General features: G+C 44.3%; 1 pseudogene; it reads right to left on the bottom strand.

Annotated features, from left to right (window-relative positions):
- Positions 1–1491: 1491 nt before the first annotated feature.
- Positions 1492–21339, bottom strand: part of LOC137341323 (protein FAM200A-like) — a 23405-nt pseudogene continuing 3557 nt past the window's right edge.

Below are 21339 nucleotides of genomic sequence, written 5' to 3'. Positions count from 1 at the left end.
ACTTCAATACGCACCAGACAGAGTGGGACGCATTATAGTAATGTGATGTGTCCTGCACAACATGGCACAACTGAGAGGGGTGCCGCTTGAGGAGGCCCCATCCACATCTACCATCCACATTGAGGAGGAGGAGGGGGAAGAGGTGGAGGAACCCATGGGCAGAGCAGCGGCTCACCTGGCTGCTCATGAGGCCAGGGAGTCACTCATATGTGAACGGTTCTCCCAACATCAGTAAGTGTGAGCAGTCCTGTGCTTGCACCACCTGGAAAGAGCAGCACCAATACCAGCCCTCCTCCCCCTCCCTGCACATACACCCACTGTAAAGTGACCACTGGGTGGCATCAATTGTCGCTGTTCATGGTGAAGCTCATGAAAGGGCGCTAACACAAAAGCCAGTCAAGAATAGGCAAGATATGGCAGTAGTGGTAACAAATGATAACACTTAATGTGACTTTAACAAAAAACAAATAGAAACAAAAAACATGACCATCTGTTACACCCCCTTGTGCATCCCCTTCGTGATCACAAATCCTTAGCCTTTCTCTTCCTACTGCTTCTACATGGTGCATCCCCTGTGACTGCAGCAGAGGTAGTGGCAGGTTGCTCTTGTTCATGCCCTGACTGCTCAGATGCTTTTGGCCTACGCCCTCTGGGTTTTGGAGCCCCAGAGGTCCCCTCCAAAGCCTGGTCCGGCTGGACCTGTGCAGGGGCTGACTCAGCCACCTGGAGAGGAGGCAGCATTGTGGGTACTGGTTGAGAGGGGGGCAACAGGTGAGACGTGGAAACGTTCTCAGTGGCGACCCCACTTCCATGTCCCCTTTTGCTATGTTCCCTCTCCTGGACTAGGCCCACACCACTCCTACCACCCTGCTGGACAACAGTTTGGAGGACATGTATGATGCCTTGGAAGCCCACTTGTAAAGTATCTGACTGCCTGTTTAAGACGGCAGAATGTTGTTCACCCTGAGTCCAAATGACTGTTGTCAAGGCCCGAATGGACACATTTGTGAGCCGTGCTTGAAGCTCAATGGAGGCTAGCCTTCCCTCCATCACAGACATTCCCGCACTTACCCATAACACTATCTCAGAGAGTTGCTCATGTCCCTGTGACAGCATCTCAAAGATTCCCTCCCTTACCTGTGCCACCATTCCACTCATGCAGGAGTTGGACTCCTCCATCCTCTGCGCTATTGTGGAGAGTGTGCGTGGCACCTGTTCCAGCACCTCGCAAATGTGCTGCTGTCCCTCAATCATTCTCCTTTTAAAGGATGACCCCCAGGGTTCAGTATCTGCGTCCGGCTGATTAGACCCTGGAGAGGAGTGCTCCCACCGACGCAGACTCCCACAGCTGCCCCTGCCACCAGTGGCTGCTTGTGCTCACTTGTGTGTGGTGACTCACCAGTTGCCAACCCAACTAACTGAGCACAGGGACCCACCAAGGTGTGAGTATCTGCGCTGGTGGATGGCTCGCTATGATGCGATGGTGTATCATCAGATGCCAGCAGGTCCTCTGAGGAATTGCCCTCTGCCATCACTGCGGTCATTGAAGGGCCTGTAAGAGAACAGAAGGCAATATTAAGCATCATCACAGATGTGTCATGTTGCAATGAGCATACTGAGGTGTTCAACATGGCAAACATTGTTAACATCAATTCATATTGTGTGTGATGAATGTTAAAGTGTCACCAGATGTTTGTGGGGTGCCAGTCTCGGCGTCCCCAATCGACAGACACTCGAGGGTGCGGCTGACCTCCAGCGCCTCCTGCTCCACATCTGTGAGGACCACTCTTTGTTGTGCCCCCCCCCCCTCCTGTCCTCGCCCTCTCGCGTGCATTTTGCGCTCTTTTCTCCTAGAAGGGGAGAAAGAACAGACGTGTGAGTGAGTGATGGTGAAGTGACCAGCTGATGAGTGCATTGGTTTGGGTGAGGCTGACCGTGAAAGAGGAGCATCAGAGGGTGAGTATGAGACAGAGACATGACATTGTATGAGGATTGAGGTGAGTGGTAGTGGTGGGGTGACTAATGGGGAGGTGAGGAAGTGCTGAGCAAGTGCAAGTAAGTTGAGGATGAGCCTTAAATGGGTGTGAGGAGTGATGTGATGGAGTAGTCTTGGCAGTGCAGAATGAGTTGGGGGGGTGGCGCAGTGATGTGGAACACAGAAGGTAGGAGAATCAGTTTTGCTACCTAATTAAGTCATTGAAGCGCTTCCTGCACTGGACGCAGGTGCAGGAGATGTTGCTGCTGCTGGTGACCTCCTCTGCCACCTCGAGCCAGGCCTCCTTGGCAGCAGAGGCCGGGCACTTCCTCCTGTCCGCTGGGTAAAAGACTTCCCTCCTCCTCCTCACCCCGTCCAGTAACTGCTGCAGTGAGGCTTTGCTAAATCTCGGAGCAGCTTTGCCCCTGTGCTGCTCCATATTATGTGTTTTCTGGTCTTTGCTGCAGCAAAAGCCATTGGAGCAATAGCCCTCTAAATAGAGCTCCTCCAGCTGACAGCCTGTCTTGCGGGTGCGCAGTCCGCCCGCTGCGCAGCTTTCGGACGGCAAACCCGGAAACTGCGTTAAGGGTCACCAATTAACTCACGTGGGAAACGGTAGAATTTTATTAGTCGGGTTACCTGCGCACCCATTGACCCCCCCCCCCCGCTGCCATCCCGCTGCCATTTAAAAATTGAGTCCAATGTAACACCGTTATTAAGGGCGAAATCGAAGGGCAAGTTCTGGCGACCGCATATGTGCTGTTAAACGCGGAAATCCGGAACTTGCTCTTTCTGGTTTGCTGGTGATGTGACAGCTTCACCTTAAAGGGATATCACCAGTTGAAATCCTTGGAATCAATGGACCAGCGCCAACTTGCTCCCCTGCCCAGCTGGAAGCAAGCTAATCTCGCCACAAAACAGGTATGCTCAGTCTTAATGATTGCCAAACAACCTCTCTAGCATTAAAAATTAACTTTTTAAAAATGCGGCGTCTCATTTCTCCTGATTTTAATAGTTTTTGGACATTTAAAAAAAATGTTTTTAATTAAAACATTTAATTTTTTTTTTCCTTCTGTCTCTATTATCTCAGTCTTTTAATCTTATTCTCTCTTTATTTCATTTTCTCTATGTAATTTTATAATACTTTATCGGATTTTTAGTTTGTGCGGTTTGTCAATGAATTTCACTTCCTGGTTCTCGCAGCGTGGCTTGCTTCAAACTGATTGGCCTTAGAGCTCCTTTCACCACTCACACAGCCCGGGAGAGAACGCTGATGTTATTTGAACTCGCAGTTCAAGGAAGTTGCTGCCAAAAAGAACGCGGTAACTTAGTGGGTGAATTTAAATATAATGACTGGCGATCACTGCTGGTTCGCCATTACAGCATATGAACGTCATGGTTCATAGAATCATAGAATCATAGAAGTTACAACATGGAAACAGGCCCTTCGGCCCAACATGTCCATGTCGCCCAGATTATACCACTCAGCTAGTCCCAATTGCCTGCACTTGGCCCATATCCCTCTATACCCATCTTACCCATGTAACTGTCCAAATGCTTTTTAAAAGACAAAATTGTACCCGCCTCTACTACTGCCTCTGGCAGCTCGTTCCAGACACTCACCACCCTTTGAGTGAAAAAATTGCCCCTCTGGACCCTTTTGTATCTCTCCCCTCTCACCTTAAATCTATGCCCCCTAGTTATAGACTCCCCTACCTTTGGGAAAAGATTTTGACTATCTACCTTATCTATGCTCCTCATTATTTTATAGACTTCTATAAGATCACCCCTTAACCTCCTGCTCTCCAGGGAAAAAAGTCCCAGTCTGTCTAACCTCTCCCTGTAAGTCAAACCATCAAGTCCCGGTAGCATCCTAGTAAATCTTTTTTGCACTCTTTCTAGTTTAATAATATCCTTTCTATAATAGGGTGACCAGAACTGTACACAGTACTCCAAGTGTGGCCTCACCAATGCCCTGTACAACTTCAACAAGACATCCCAACTCCTGTATTCAATGTTCTGACCAATGAAACCAAGCATGCTGAATGCCTTCTTCACCACCCTATCCACCTGTGACTCCACTTTCAAGGAGCTATGAATCTGTACTCCCAGATCTCTTTGTTCTATAACTCTCCCCAACGCCCTACCATTAACGGAGTAGGTCCTGGCCCGATTCTCTATAACACTACCTTGGGGACTCTTACCTGACTGAATCATAGTGAAAAGCACTGTAACGTTTTAAGCTCTTTCCAGATACGTTAGCTTCTATGAAGTAGCAACTTGGGTTAGTTGGTAGCACTCTTCCCTCTGAGTCAGAAGGTGCTGGCTGCATATCCCACTCCAGGACTCCAGCACATAATTTATGCTGATACTTCAGTGCAGGTACGGAGAGAGCGCTGTCTTTCTAATGAGATGTCAAATCATGGCAAGACATGAAACTGACTTTAAAAAGTCTGGCCACTTGTGGGCGGACCATGAAAGCTGTCAGATTGTCGTAAAAACTCAACTGATTCACGAATGTCCTTTAGGGTAGAGACCTCCAGTCCCACACTATGTGGTTGACTCTTAATGGTCTCTGACCTAGCAAACCACTCAATTGCTGCTAACAGGCCCAGGGCAACTAGGGATAGGCAATTCAAGGGGCCAAGCCATCATCACTCACGACATGAGAACAAATTTAGAAGAAACGAATAACTGTTCACTTTTTAATTTGGTGTCAGCCTTGGCTCAGCAGTGGCACTCTTACCTCTGAGTCAGAAGGTTGTGGGTTCAAGTCTGACTCCAGAGTCTTGAGCACATAATTTAGGCTGACACTTCAGTGCAGTACTGAGGGGATGCTGCAGTGTCTTTCAGATGACACGTTAAAACTAAAGCTCTGTCTGCCCTCTCAGATGGACGTAAACGATCCCATGGCACTATTCGAAGAAGAGCAGGGGAGCTCTCCCCGGTGACCTGGCCAATGTTATTCCCTCTCGTTGCTGGTTATGGGACCTTGCTATGTGGAAATTGGCTGCCACATTTCCTACATTACAATAGTGACTACACTTCAAAGGTACTTCATTGTCTATAAAGCATTTTGAGACGTCCTGAGTTCGTGAAAGGCACTATATAAATGCAAGTTCTTTCTTTTTCTTCTCATGGGATCTTTTTGTGCATACGTTGGCTGTCATGTTTGCCTACATAACAGTGAAGCTTTTTTGGCATCCCCTCCTCCCTATGCCCCAACATTGCCAACCGTGCCTTCAGCCATCTAGGGTCCATGCTCTTGAATTCCCTCTCTAAACACCTCTACCTTTTCCCCTCCCTCTTTTCATTTAAGACTCTTCATAAATCCCACTTTTTTCACCTAACATTTGATCACCCCTCCTAATATCTGCTTCTTTGGCTCGGCATCCATTTTTATCCGATTACGCCTCTGTGAAGTGCCTTGGGACTTTTTTTCCTACATAAAAGGTGCTATACAAACACAAGTTGGCGGCCGTGCCTTCAGCTGCCTACGACCTAAGCTCTGGAATTCACTCCCTGACCCTCTCCACCTCTCTATCTCTCTCTCCTGTAAGTTGCTCTTTAAAACCTACCTCTGTGACCAAGGGTCCACCTGCCCTAATATCTCTTTATGTGGCTCAGTGTCAACTTTTGTCTGTTAACGCTCCTGTGAAGCGCCTTGGGACATTTTGCTACATTTAAAGTGCGGTATAAATGCAAGTTGTTGTTTTTATTTAAATGCAAATCATCGCAGAAATACGTTGGGACATTTCTGACAGATATGATAATGTAAACGAAAGCTCTTTCTTTGATTCCTATCTGTACATGAAGCTCACTTTTAGTTGAACTGTAGCCAATTAGTTAAGTTATTATTTACTGAAAGTGAAGGACTGAACTGTGGTTTTCCACCTCTCTTCCCATGCATTATTCCTGGCATTCTTCAGATTCCTGTCTTTGCCTTTTCCAGTCACTATTTATTGGAAAATTCCTTGTTACAGAGATTGTAATACAAACAGGTTCCTATATATATATATATATATATATTAAAAAAGCATAGAATTTCACATGGTGGGAGTGTACATTGTAATTTAGTCATGGGGGTGAGTGGCCTCAAGCTTTTCCGTTCATTCATTTTAATGGCCAGGGAATCTGGTGAGCTCAGTGCCTTATTTCCTGATATGTGCTCCCTGCATGCGAAATTCTTTTCCAGGATTGCCCTGGAGTCTCCAGGAATTAAAGATTAATCTCCAGGGCACTGTTGCAAGCAAACCCGGGAGAAAAATCATAGGGGCATTAAAAAAAATTCCCTTTTGTAAAGTTTTCTTTGAACACTTTTACTTATTAGTTATAAAAATATTGGACATGGGAAAAAGGACTTTTGACCTGCAGTGAAGAATCATCCAATTGGGTAATGAAGAGTCTATTCACTTTCCGATTGGCGTAGGAAGGCGGTGCACCATGAGGATGAATATATCAGGCGACCAATTGCGGGATTGTGGGGGGGGGATGGGGCAAATGGAGGTCATGTGATGAAACCTCCAGGAATATGTCCAACCAGAGTTGGCAACCTTATCTGCGTCAGGAGTGCAAATTCATGAAATCTACCCTACAATGCAAGAATGTTTTTTGAAGATAGATTTTAACTTCTTATTTTGAGGTTGAAGATTTGCAGTCAACAGGTCATGAGCTTCACTGGGAAGTAAACAGTGTAATCTTGCAAAGCATAGGTGCTGAGCCTGGTTAAACGCGAGCGTAGGGTTGCCAACCATCCAGAATTGTACTGGATTAATTACCTGGACACTTCTGCAATCAACCAGGAAGAAAAATCACAGGGACATTAAAAATAATGTTGTTTTCTCATTGAACACTTTTGTTTATTAATTATAAAAATATTGGAGATTGGGGGATAAAGGTTGTTTGATTGATAGTCAAGAATCATCCAATCGGTTAAAGAAGGAAAGATTTGCATTTCTATAACGCCTTTCAGGACCTCAGGACGTCATAAAGCACATTACTGCCAATGGAGTACTTTTTTGAAGTACAACATTACTTCACTGTTGTAACGTAGGAAACGTGGCAGCCAATTTGCGCACAGCAGGCTCCCACAAACAGCAATGTGATAATGACCAGATAATCTGTTTTAGTCATGTTGGCTGAGGAACAAACATCGGGCAGGACACCGAGGAGAACTCCCCAGCTCTTCTTCAAATAGTGCCATGGGATCTTTTACATCCACCTGAAAGGGCAGACGGGGCCTCCATTTAACGTCTCAGCTGAAAGATGGTGCATCACTCACTCAGTACTGCACTGGAATGTTAGTCTAGATTTTGTACTCAAGTCTCCGGAGTGGGACTTAAACCCACAACCTTCTGACTCAGAGATGAGAGTCTGTTCGCTTTTCCAGTTGGTGTCGGAAGGCGGTGTGCCACGAGGATGGGCATGTTGGGTGACTAATGGCGGGAGCGTGGGGGCGGGGCAGGTTGGAGGTGGAAAGTCATGTGATGGAATCTCCAGGAATACATCCAACCAGAGTTGGCAACCCTACATGAGCACAAGGCACAGAATCAGGGCTACATTGTTATAGCCCTATCTCTGACCTATGCTTGCCACTAGTGAGATTCCACGCACAGTGGAGCCCTGCGAGATTGTCCCTTTAAGTGGAAGATGTCGCTAAAGAGAATGGAAATCTGAGGGTAGCACTTTAGGGCAAGGGGAAGGGGGCAAGTAGGGAGCCATTATCTGATTAGAGATATTAGGAACATAGATCTGTCCAGCAGGGCGGAAAAGCAGCACGATGAGTCCGTTGAAATATGAAAACTGTTAAGACTCTTGTGAGTTTCCATTGAGTTACTGAGTACCTATAGCTGTTTTCTGTCAATGTATTACTGTAAAGAATGACAGTGGGATCGCCTGAAGGAATTCCTGTATGTTCCTACCAATTTGCATTCCCTCTGCAATTAAGACTGTTTGTTTGATGACTGCCCAAATTATTCTATTCAATCATCTCAGTTACAAGTAAAATCATTCAGAAGGCTTAAGTCATTAAATCATTACCATTTACTCAAACATAACTTGGCTCTTAAACAGAGCCTCTCAAAGCTCTGCATCTCTCAGGAGGAAAAGATGAATATTTGTTAGTAATTTCTACCCAGTATATCCAAACATCAGTAAGCTGTTACATGCTGCAACCTTCCTAAATTGACATTTCTACAAGTAACTTTTGCTTCCAAGTATTCCAGAGTTGGAACACTATGGGCAGAATTTTAACTTTGAAAAACAGGTGGGTTGGGGGTTGTGGGGGGGCATTGAAAATCACATCAATTTCAGACCCGCCCCCAACCCTCCCCAACCCGCCCATTTCCGGTTTTCACCGGGGCGGGACGAGGGGCGGGCAACCAATGCGCTCCCAGGAGGCGGGTTTGTCACCAAAACCTTTCAAGGAGGTTGCGGGCCTCCACTTTCAAAGGTTTTTCAATTTCAACCCCTGTGGGCCGGGATTCCCAGGCCTTCTCCATTACATCAGGCGAAAGGAGGTGAGAAGGCCCAAAACTGCAGGTAAGTGTCTTCCTGGCACAGCTTGTGGGCCCGGAGGAGCAGGAGTGCTTCCCCCCGGCACAAAAAGCCTGCCTGCAGTGACCCCCCAACAATTGTGGACCCCCCCGATATCCGATCCCGACCCCCAATGATCGCGGACTCCAGTGATGACCCCTGATCCCTCCCCCAACAATCGCAGACCCCCACGATGACTCCCGATCTCCCCCAACGATCGCAGACCCCCACGATGACTCCCGATCCCCCCCAACGATCGCAGACCCCCACGATGACACCGAACCCTCCCAACTATCGTGGACTCCCGCGATGAACCCCGATCCCCCCCTCCAATGATCGCGGACCCCATGATGAACCCTATTCCCAACCCTCCCTCGGTGACTGACCCCCGATCCCTCCCCCACTCTGGCGACTGACCCCTGATCCCTCCCCTCATGACCGACTCCGCTGATGACGGACTCCCCCCCGTGACCCTCATGTCCATCGGTGCCCCATGCCCACCCATGCCCACATGCCCACCTATGCCCTGTGCCCACCCATGCCCCTGTGCCCACCACCCATGCCCCCATGCCCATCTATGCCCCCCCATACAACCCCCATCCATACAATGAAAGACTTACCTGAAGACTTACCTTTTCACGTCCTCTTCCTTGCTCTGCTCCCGTCTGACTGAGACCAGCCTGTCAATCAGGCCGGCCAGTCGGACGGCAAACCGACAAAAAAATAGAAGACGTCCTTACGCCAAAATCGTAAGGATGTCCGGGAAACCCGTACTTCCGGGTTGCCCATCTGCGATTCGACCCCCTCGCCCCCTTCCCGGCTCCGGGCCAAAATCCTGGCCTATATCTTCACTTAATATTGTCCACTGGGGTTTTTCAAACTAGATCGATGGCCAAATGCAGCAATAACTGGTTTTCAGGAATAATGAAGGTTCCACAGCAATAATCGCAGAGTAAGAGGCAACTCTAGCGCCTCCCCCTGTATCCTCCCAGTATCCTGACTTCACCCAGTCTCTGATGGAAACTAGATCCTCCCTCCTCCTTCATTTTAACAAGGACATGCAAAAGTATAAAATGAGCAATGGTTTTCTTCCCGTTGAAGATGCTTCTTCTGAAGAAGCTGGTACATGATCAGTTCTGTTGCTGTTTGTTCCCGATTCCTTTCATGACCAGCTATTTATCTGTCTCCTCTCAGGTGTTGACTACTCTTGGTGTCAGTGTGTGCTGTCTACCTACCACTCTGTGTATGGGGGGTGGGGTGGGGATGTTGTAATCTGTGGTCTCAATAGGTCTGCTAATTTTGCTCACAGTTGCCTTCCTTCCCAATTGCCCCCCTCCCGATCGCCTCCCCTCCCAATCGTCCTCCTCCCAACTCCCCCCCTCCCAATCACCCTCCATCCAATCGCCCTCCTTCCCGACGATACAGCGGCTCAAAATTCTAAGCCTCTTTGTTGGCGAGCTGCTTGGGGACGCCCAGCAAGTGTACACAGCTTGTCGGTCTCATTTAGATTAGGCCCGAAACCCAATATCAGGTGTGACTCGGGCCTACTCATTCAGGCACAGGGTTCGTTCATTGCACCCAATGTTGGCACGAGGAAATTTCGATGCCAATGGCTCTTAGCCCTGTTCTCTATATCCATGGCTGCTGACCCCATTGAGAAACTCTCTAACAACAGATGAGCACCTTGGCCTGAACTCCTCAGCATCTGTTGTTGTTCCTTGTCTAACGCCTCTGCATCCAAGAAATTGTACTGTGCAGCCATAGCACATTGAAAGAGTCTGTGTAAAAGGGCAGATGTTGTACACAATGCTTGAAACAGGACCAAACGGAGTGGCAGTACCCAATTTAGGTTTGATGATTGTTAAGCCCCACAAACACTGCTTGTAAAATCACAAAGGGTGCAGTTACCTTTGCTTTCCTCCAGATACAAGCAAACTTCATTTAAGTGTGCCAGAGGCCAAGATCTGTGGGCAAGTTTTTCACTTGCCAGTAGCTATTGAAATTATAGAGAGAGGCTTCTGTCAGACAACTTGGCACAGCCATTGCTTGTACAAGCGAACCTGCATTAAGCATATAACTAGCTCTTGGATGTCTTTTCTGATGCAATGTTAATGTTGCTAAGTGGAAGCCACACACTTCTCCATAGGATGGGTTGATCCAACAATGAGAGAGCAGCATCGAGACCTGGGGGTAGAATTTTATCTGCATCACCTGGGTGCTAAGCTGGCGGGTCTGATCGCACATCCCTTTATAGAACCTGTCTGGTTTTCATTCAAATCAATGGAATGAAAACCAGGCAGGTTCAATAAAGGGAAGATGATCCACTCAACTAAGTAGCCGCCTAGGTGGCGAAGATGAAAATCTACCTCCTGGTGTTGTTGGATGTGCCCAAAAGCAAACGGGCAAAACCAGCAGCATGGAAAAGAGTATCATTAATTGTTCCAACTCCTGTCCTGCACTGCCCATTCTGTACGGTAACTTGGAATGCATTGAGGAGGTTAGCAGACTACTGCTGGGGAGTAATGTCAAGGCTACTACATAATTTATAGTAAGAGAGGCAGGTTAGTTTTAAACATAATCGGGTGTGTGCAGTAGCCTGTGGACACAGTAGACCAATTAGGGAGTCAAGGGCAGTGGGACAAGACAAGAGAAGACAAATGGAGCCACCAAATTATTTTAATATTATAAGTTGCCTGTGGTGTTGCCCGTGGTTAATTGTAGAATATAAGGTTTTTTACATATGTACAAGATGACAATGGAGTTGGGAGACACATGATGTGGAGATGCCGGTGATGGACTGGGGTGGACAAATGTAAGGAGTCTTACAACACCAGGTTATAGTCCAACAGCTTTATTTGAAATCACAAGCTTTCGGAGCTTTCCTCCTTCGTCAGGTGAAACTCACTCCACAGAGCCACCTCATGCCCACAGCTTGCAATTACACTGTGACAGCTGACATAGCAAAATTGAATGGATAATATTGACCTGTTGCAATGGTAAACATGACAGAAAAATGTGACCAAAAATCATTACCACCAGGCAGTAAGGTCTTTGGACAGGAAGTGAGCATCCAATGCAAGAATTTTTAATAATATATAGAAAGTGAAGTTTTACTTTGACACAATAGGGTAACAGTCAATGCAGTTTGAATCTATGATTTGGGTTAAGGCCAAAACTTTGGTATTTTTGATATTTTAGTAGAGCCTTTTCACTTGTTGCATGGTAGCTATGAATGGTAATAGTATTCCCTTGCCACTTTTGTTGGAGAAGAAGGAGAAAGAACAAGTTGAATCTCAGCTCAGTTAACATTCCCACAGCCAGGCAGCTCACAAGTGGAGCCCCAGAGATGCATGGAGCAGGTCATTTAGGGGGGAGGGGGGTCAAAGGTTAATTGGGCTGCAAATGGCCACTGACTATATTCAGGTCAGCTTTGGCCTAATGAGATAATTATTGTTGACACTTTCCCTCAGTTGACAGGGTTATCAATTTTTGTACCTGTTACTATTGGGTCATTTTTAAACTGCCAAGTGTTAATCAGTATACTGAGAGGGACTAAGCTCCCCATCATCAGTAATGAAGTGTGCCTTGAGAGACTCTTTCTAATTATGTGTGTGCACAGAATCTTCAATTCAAAGTAATTAACAAATGCACATACATTTAAAAAATAATTCTCCTTAAAACCCAATGAAGTGTCACACTGAAGAGTTTCCAAATCCTGAAATTACAATCACTGGGAATTCCCATGGGGTTTCTCCTACTCCGTCACCATAACTTAGCATTATCAGACAAAATTTGACACCAAGCCACATAATTATTAGGACAGGTGACCAAAAGCTTGGTCAAAGAGGTAGGTTTTGAGGAGCATCTTAAAGGAGGGGAGAGAGGTAGAGAGGTTTAGGGAGGGAATTCCAGAGCATAGGGCCTAGGCAGCTGAAGGCACGGCCACGGAGCAAAGGAAATCAAGGTTGAGAATTGGAGCAGTGCAAAGATCCCAGGGTATTGTAGGGCTGGAGGAGGTTACAGAGATAGGGAGGGACGAGGCCATGTTCAAATCTTCAAATGTTGAAGTACCCTGAAGTTTTTAAGCAGCTCCCCGGTCGCATCTGACCTCCTATCCCCATCTAATCCATTCTGTTCTACCTCATTAGGGAAATGCAAAAGACTGACTGTCCGATGGATCCCACTATGTTGTTCCCTGGATCGATCAATGTTGCTGCTTGGTTAGTCCACCAGGAAGCACACTTGAGCAGGGCAGTGAGGGAAATCCTATTTCTCTCCTGTTGACAAGAATAAGTGCACTTTACTTGATCCAAACATAATTAAGACCTTCTCCTATTAAAATGCTCAATCTTTGCCTAATTGTTTCCATCCATGTATAATGTCCCATCAGATGTTAAACTAGGCAGCGATTCCACAAGGTAACAGTGCAGTAAAATTAGGCTAAACACAATTTGGTGTGTTTTAGATTTTGATCTTTATCCATGTTAATATTTAGTGGACTTTAAATGCCGAGACGGAAAACCTTTTTAAAGGAAAATCCTTCACCAGAAACTGTCTTAATTGAATTTCAATCAGGGTCTGTCCGTGGCTTCGTGGCGTTGATAATAGCAGCCCTCCCCCAGGTCATCGTTCTTGGAACAAGTATTTAGTATTGAAAACCTATTTGCCAAGACACAGCTGACAGAAAGACCCCACACTTCCTTCCTACCCCTATTCCCACATTAGTGGATGCTCATCTTCCAATCCTTGCCCCCTATCACTCTACTGGGTGACTATCTCTTGGGATGTGCATCCCAGAAACTCCTCCACTTCCCATACGTGACTGAGTGTCTTTCCCGCTGTTTCTCAAGATCTGTAATGTAAGCTTGAGTGAATGCAGATGGAGACACTTCCTGCGAGTGTCTTCACCTTGGATCTCAAAACATCCAAGAACTCCCACATCCAGCAAGGTCTGCGCAACACTATTCACGGGTGTTCTGCCACTGTAATTTCATCTAACCAATGTTAAACAAATTTTAACTTGTAGTACGTGGTATAAAAGTCTAACCAGTGAGTCCAATTGTAGGCAACACCGTAACTTACCCCAATTGGGAGCAAACTCCCCCACTTCCTGCCCCAGCTCTACTCTCATTGGTTTACTACATTTTTATAAGAAAGAACTTGCATTTATATAATGCTTTTCACAACCCCAGGGCTTCCCAAAGTGCTTCATGGACAATTACATACTTTTGAAGTGTAGTCACTGTTGTAACGTAGGGAAACGTGACAGCCAATTTATGCACAGCAAGGTCCCACAAACAGCAATGAGATAATGACCAGATCATTTGTTTTTGTGATGTTGGTTGAGGGATGAATATTGGGACACCGTGGAAAACTCCTTTGCTGTTCTTTGAAATAGAGCCATAGGATTGTTTACCTCCAGCAGAGAGGGCAGGATTAAGGTCTCAGCTGAAAGATGGCACCTCCAACAGTGCAGCACTCCCTCAGTACTGCACTGGAATGTCAGCCTGGATAATGTGCTCAAGTCACTGGAGTGGGGTTTGAGCTCACAACCTTCTGACTCAGAGGTGAGAATGCTACCCATTGAGCCATGGCTGACGTCCATGATTATTATTATTTGGGAAAGATGAGAAGGCCTTAGAGAGGGTGCAGAAGAGATTTACTAGAATGATTCGAGGGATGAGGGACTTTAGTTACGTGGATAGACTGGAGAAGCTGGGATTGTTCTCCTTGGAACAGAGACAGTTGCGAGGAGATTTGATAGAGGTATTCAAAATAATGAAGGGTCTAGACAGAGTAGATAGAGAGAAAATGTTCCCATTGATGGAATGGTCAAGAACTAGAGGACATAGATTTAAGGTGATTGGCAAAAGAACCAAAGGCGACATGAGGGAAAACTTTTTTACACAGCAAGTGGTTAAAGATCTGGAATGCACTGCCCGAGGGAGTGGTGGAGGCAGATTCAATCATGGCCTTCAAAAGGGAACTGGATAAGTACTTGAAAGGAAAAAAATTTGCAGGGCTACAGGGATAGTGCGGGGGAGTGGGAATAGCTGGATTGCTCTTGCATGGATCTGGCACGGACTCGATGGGCTGAATGGCCTCCTTCCGTGCTGTAACCTTTCTATGATTCTATGATTACACACAATCAAACAGCACATTTATACACACCAACTGCTGTACTAAACACAAGTATTAATTATAGAAAAAAAAGTCTCTCTCTCACTAGTACTGGTCCTGTAGTTTTAAGCTCTATGTCCCTTCAGTGCCAATTTCTGAATGGGGATAAACCTCCCTCCCCACCTTTAAATGTCTCACACCTTTGTCTTTTAGCAAAAAATAAAAAGCAGGTAGTATTTTTTTTAATTGTTGGACAGGGGTAGAGAGAAAACGATCTCTCAATGCATCAGTGGGGCTTTAGCGAAGGGGACCAAAATAAAGGTCATCAACATGCCCTTGCCTTTTGCTCAAAATGGCTCCTTCTGCAAATGAACCGTTAAGCGTTAGAAAGTGATCCCAGCGTCCACCACTCTTAACTGGAAATAAGATGATGGCTCACTTACCCTTACATTTTTGATTCAGGGTCACTGTTTACAACACTCGAGTCAGCATCATCTTTGTTGGATTAAGCCCATTGCAATAAAGGCACAGTGAGTGTGTATAACTTGCAGCAGCATGACACTAACCAAGAGGCTATTTAACAACCAAGAGCAGCAACAAAACACCAGGGTATTAGCTACAAAGTATAGGATGTTACAAAGCCTCTGGTGCCCTATATATATATATATATATATCTGGCAAGACCAATTTATTACACTATAAGTCTTTTATTTTTACAATCAATGTTCAGCTGCCCAGGTTATGATATCACAGCTTGTGTGCTTCTACACTTAAAAACCAAGCCCTCTATTGTAAAATATATTATTAAGCCATAGCAGGGAGGCAAACTCACATTTGAGAGACTTGTAATAAAAGAAAAAAATGACAAAGAAAACAAAGTCTGAAGTTTCCCTGAAGGGTACATTTTAAATCCTTCATATATTCTGGTAATTGTCTTTAGGCTGGATTTCTGCATAATATAATTTTTAAAAACATCAGCTTACACATATCTGACACCTGGTACTCAGGATGATACATTTCACAGTGTTTTTCTGAATTCTGCATTTCCATATTGTTTATTACTCCACTCTGCCCAATATTTTGCCTCCAAAAATATGTTTGTGTATTTTTTTTAAGTTGTCCTATCTGCAACCGGGGCCACGGTTTAACGTCTCATCCGAAAGACGGCACCTCCGACAGTGCGGCATTCCCTCAGTACTGCACTGGCGTGTCAGCCTAGATTTTGTGCTCAAGCCTCTGGAGTGGGACTTTCAGAGACGAGAGTGCTACCATTGAGCCACGGCCGACATCTATGTGTACAATATATTTTAGTAAAATGCATCTTTTGGGGGTGCATTGTACAGTGGTTTAGCAAACTGAGCTTTCACCACCCCTCCATCACCCCCCTCCCCCCCCCCCCCCCGTGCCACTCACTGTCCAGATTTCTGTGTGAGGAATGACCACGTTGGTGAGATACCTGGAGGACTTGCTCAAAGTCCCTATTTTGGCCGGGAAAGGAGAGTTAAGGTTCTTTTCCTCGCACTGTGCTCTTTAATTTCCTTATTCTGTTTTCAGTTGGGCAGACATTCATCTCTGACGTAGCTGAAAAATGTGAAAGAGTCCTTTCTTACAGGTGGGCCAAACTGCACTCCCACTCTTGTATTCTTGTACTTTCCGTCTTGAGTTTATTTTTCTTTCACTAAAAACTCTTTTCTTTGATTCCGTGTGTGAGTATTTGGCACGAGCTGGGAAAATGAAGGTTTTTAAATCTGGGTCAAGAAGTGCACTGACACCCCCAAGGAATTGTAGAAAGAACTAAGTTGTGTTGGTCTACCACACACATGGATGAGGTGTTCAGGCTAATAAACAGCTCTTCAAGTAAGGTGTGTGTTCTGGGCAACCAGAAGCCCCTTAAGGTTTAATTTAAGAATGGTTTACTTCGATCTCCAGCTGCTTGATTTCAGGGTGGAGGATAAATGGGCCAAAATCAGCCTGCTTCTCCGGAATCATAAATACTGCTTGTAGGAAAAGCATGATGAAGGCTTTTCTGCTGAATATATAAACCACTCACGTTTAGGTTAGGCGCCTTATCGAATCATAGCAATTTACGGGACAGAAGGAGCTCATTCAGCCCGTCGTGTCTGTGCCGGCTGAGAGAGAGCTATCCAGCCTAATCCCACTTTCCAGCTCTTGGTCTGTAGCCAAGCTGTGAGTTCCAGACCCCCACCACCCTCTGGGTGAAAAAGTTTCTCCTCAACTCCTCTCTAATCCTTCTACCAATTACTTTAAATCTATGCCCCCTGGTTGTTGACCTTTCTGCTAAAGGAAATTGGTCCTTCCTATCCACTATATCTAGGCCCCTCATATTTTATACACCTCAATTAAATCTCCCCTCAGCCTCCTCTGTTCCAAAAAAAACAACCCTAGCCTAGCCAATCTTTCCTCAAAGCTAAAATTCTCCAGTCCTGGCAACATTCTTGTAAATCTCCTCTGTGCTCTCTCTAGTGCAATCACATCTTTCCTGTGATGTGGTGACCAGAACTGTATGCAGTACATTAGCTGTGGCCTAACTAGTGTTTTATACAGTTCTAGCATGACCTCCCTGCTCTTATGTTCTATGCCTCGGCTAATAAAGGAAAGTATCCCATATGCCTTCTTAACCACCTTATCTACCTGTCCTGCTATCTTCAGGGATCTATGGACATGTACTCCAAGGTCCTTCTGTTTCTCTAGACCTCTCAGTATCCTCCCATTTATTGTGTACTCCCTTGCCTTGTTTGCCCTCCCCAAATGGATTACCTCACACTTCTTCGGATTGAATTCCATTTGCCACTTTTCTGCCCACCTTTCTGACCAGTCCATTGATATCTTCCTGCAGTCTACACCTTAATCCATAAACAACACACGCTTATACAAATAAGATAGCTGGGAATCATAGGATAGTAGATAAGGATCATGAAATGGCCAAGTTTAAACTTACCCAGAATACAGAAGGACAGGCTGAGCAAGGTGATGCTGAAAGCTGCTTACATTGCAGGTTTCGAGCATTATTAGAATGTGTTGAGAATACACAGACCTTGGGCATGTCAACATATTGGGACCTTGTGTACGCACAGATCCTGAACAGTTCTGATAAAGGGTCAGGTTCCGTGAATAACAAATGTTTAAAGACTGAGTCAGCATCAGGTTCTGCCTTCATGTGGAATGCACAGGAGTAAGCATGGCCTAGAGACAGAGAGAATGATTGATGTGTGGGCCCAAGGAGGAGGCGCGAGGTCCAGAACTAATGTGTGATTGTATGTATATAGGTTAGGACGTAAAGCGTACATGTTGGAACATTCTCAGAGCGAGACTGGACTGCTCAAGTGTTATCACAAGGACCTAAGAGAGTGATCACCTCAGAACCTTGTCGGTGTTCAGCTTTCGCAGGTTGTATCTCAACGTTTTATTTAGTATGATATAATTGTACTCTTGCATTGTAACTTCTTAATAAAACCTTTGTACCTTGGAACAAAACACCCTCTAGTCTTTTTGTGTAAGGGACTGAACCTTTAACAGATTACTCACATTTGGCACCACAACGAGGGGCAATAGGTGCAGTTTTGTACAAAGTATAAATATTTGGGTTGTTGTGCCTATTCAATGAGCAAAGTTGGGATTACAAGCTTTGGATCATGAAAGACCTATGTAATAATCCATGGGCGGTACCGATGCATTGTTTACCGTGGTGAGCAATTATGTCCTTGCACGGACTCACAATTTTGCAAAAAGAAAATAACGTTTTTTTTTAAAGGGAGTATGTTTAGCCACGGCAGATGAGATTGATAATTACTAGAAGATGGGATGAAAGCCAATAATAACTCTGGTGGGTAAAACAAAGTATATCCAGAAGAAACTCGGAATTTGTGCTTTATTATTTAAAAAATGTCAGACTTTGTGTGAGGTTGAGGACAAGATGAAGGAACTGTTAAAGGAGAAGAAAATTAAAGAGGGTGATTGGAAAATGGGGGCTTGTTGGTTCAACCACAAGAGTTAGGGAGGTTAAGAGTGGACGTTGAAGTTCTGACGGGTAGGTTGAAAGATGAGGATGAGAAAAGGAGACGGAGGGTAAACAACATATTGGGATGTTGCAGGGTTTGGTGGCATACCTGCAGACACAAGATTCAACTCAAGATGCAAGCAAGATTCATGAAGCCACAGAAAATAAGGCCGAAATGGAGGAATTTAGATATAAATGGAATAAAGCAAAAATTAAAATAAATGGACTGATGGCGACCCCAAGAACAATGGCTGGCCTTATAAAAAAAGAGAGCGAGAAGAGTCAACAAGGACCTAGCCATGATAAGTGCCACACAGAAATCCAGAAACTTAAGACAACAGCTTAAGTCACATCTGGGTATGATGCATGTGGTTGGACAGTATGGAGGGACCAGAGGGAAGGACTGGGACTGTGAGCTTGAGGTTTTGAATCAGTACAGAATGGGGTTAAGTCGCAAATATCAGAAATTGAAAATTGCTTTAAGTGAAAAAGGATAAATGAATCTATAATGGAATAAAGAAGGAGAAAGGGGCAGATCCTGTCCCTTTTCTAGTCCAAGCAACATAAGTTCTTTTGTTTTGAGCATACTGTCTCTTTAAAAAGCCTGTGTGAATGTTTCAGTGCCATTGCTGTGCCTCCACCGTCTTTTTCCCCTTTGTGTAAGAATGTTACAAAGGTATTGTTTAACTGTGAAGGCTAACTTTTTCTTCAGTTATATTAAGTATTTTTACAGTCATTTGAAAAGGCACCTGAAGAAAGAACAAAAAGAAAGATGATGTAATTTACTGGGTTTTTGTAAACACGTGCTATTTTGACAATTTTATCTGTTCTGTATTGTGTTAAATTTAGTATATTGCTGAATTAAAATTGGAGTTATTGAGGTTAACTAACCTATTAAATTGTGAAAACCAAACTCTTATTGTGGTCACGGTGAAATTCTGGTTATTGTAAATTATGTGAAAGTCTCTAGTTCCAGACGTGAGATTATCATATATAAAAAAAATTGTCATTTTTGAATTTCTCACCCATGCTTAATGATTTGAAGTGGATAAAGAGTTAATGTTGAGTGTGATTGATGTGTTTGGAGTTGCGTTAAATGTCAGAGAGTGTGAATACTGTTGTTATCTGAAGGGCTGATTCAGTATAGGGCATCAATTTTGACTTGGTTCAGTGCCCCAAAAATTTTGGTACATTTGAAGTGATTCAGCTTGTTTAATCATCTTGGTTGTATTGGAATGTGATAGCTGTTAGCAAACTGACAGCAGCCTTTGATCTTGTGATTGCCTGTGGTCAGGAAAAAAAGTGACTGAAGAAAAGAATGATTAAAGGATCTCCTGCTATCTCTATGGCAACAACTGGAGATTTAACAAAAATTGGTGTTTAATCTCAAATATTTGTAGATAAAAAGGCACAACCTATTCTTTTTAAAATGAGATGAATGAACTGAAATGCTGTCTTTCCTGACAAGAAAGTGTATAATATTAATAGTGATGTTACTAATGATTACTGGTTGTTTTAACAGATTTTATTATCCAGAATCTAATTGTATTAGGGTCTTTCTGCAAGTTTTAGTGGCGCAAAGACATTTAAAAAAAAAGCAAAATGGAGTTAGGCAACGTTTTAAAAAAAATTGTGTGAAAGCTGCATGACGCAAGCTGCGTGAGTCTGACTATATCTGGCTCCGTCTTTTTTTTTACTGCAAAGACGTTAATCCCTTCCACAGATACCTGTTTTTATTTTTTCTAGTATCAGATTAATTCTGCTTAAATCTTCACTAAGCAACGACTTTTGCATTGTTGAATGTAAACATATATCAGGCATTATTAAATTTTTAAGTTTCTCAATTTGAGTGGATATTTCCCCATGGTGACAGAAGGAAATCATGAATTGACAAATTAACCCCTTGGGCTCTCAAGAAGAGCCACAATGAATTTTCTGTTTCTCTTTTCTTTTAAATCAGGGGACTGTGGTTTTCAAGACCGTTGATGGTGCAGGATTACCAAGAGTTGTTCTTTGACATAAAGGTAGCTTAATGGAATTATGGAGCATACTTTGCTGGAAAAGTATTGGTGCAGGAGGAGACCCAGCAGCATTAAGGCTTTAACATCGGCAGATATCAAATGTCACAGCGTGGTGACAATTTGGGCTCAGACATTGCCTCTCAAAGGTTCAGCTTTAATCTATTCAGGGTCATTTGTTATCTTCCGTGACAGAGTGCTCGGGGTGGGGGGGAGGGGGAGATATGGGAGTTACCTCCAAAAGTAATTACAAGCACTTCTGTCTGTACTGCAAAATCACCAAGCCTGAGCATAATTTGTTTGTGAAATTGAAATTGATTAGATAAATTGATATGGGTTGTTGTTCAAGCACTCGAGAAAGCAAAATTCACCTGAAGTTTAAGGGGATGATCAAATTTTATTTTAAAAGAGTCCAGTCTAAGTGGTTCCTGTCCAATGCTGTGTATCAAGGAAGAAAGCTTTTTTCAGTAAGTAAAAGTGTACATTGATATGTCCTGTCGGTCCAACAATACTGCTCTCTGGAATTGGGATAATTTTGAAATGATGAAATGGAATCAAGCACAATATTGTGGGATATTTTGGGAAATAAAAGGTCCAATAAGAGGTTAAATAAAATAAACAAAAATGTGTTGATTGCTTGGACCAAGTTGGGAATGTCTAGTCTATGTTTTAAG

The sequence above is a fragment of the Heptranchias perlo genome, chromosome 23 (assembly GCF_035084215.1).
Source record: "Heptranchias perlo isolate sHepPer1 chromosome 23, sHepPer1.hap1, whole genome shotgun sequence".
In the NCBI taxonomy this organism is placed as follows: domain Eukaryota; kingdom Metazoa; phylum Chordata; class Chondrichthyes; order Hexanchiformes; family Hexanchidae; genus Heptranchias; species Heptranchias perlo.
Note: the sequence above shows the minus strand (reverse complement) of the source record. Positions and strands in the feature narration are given on the sequence as shown.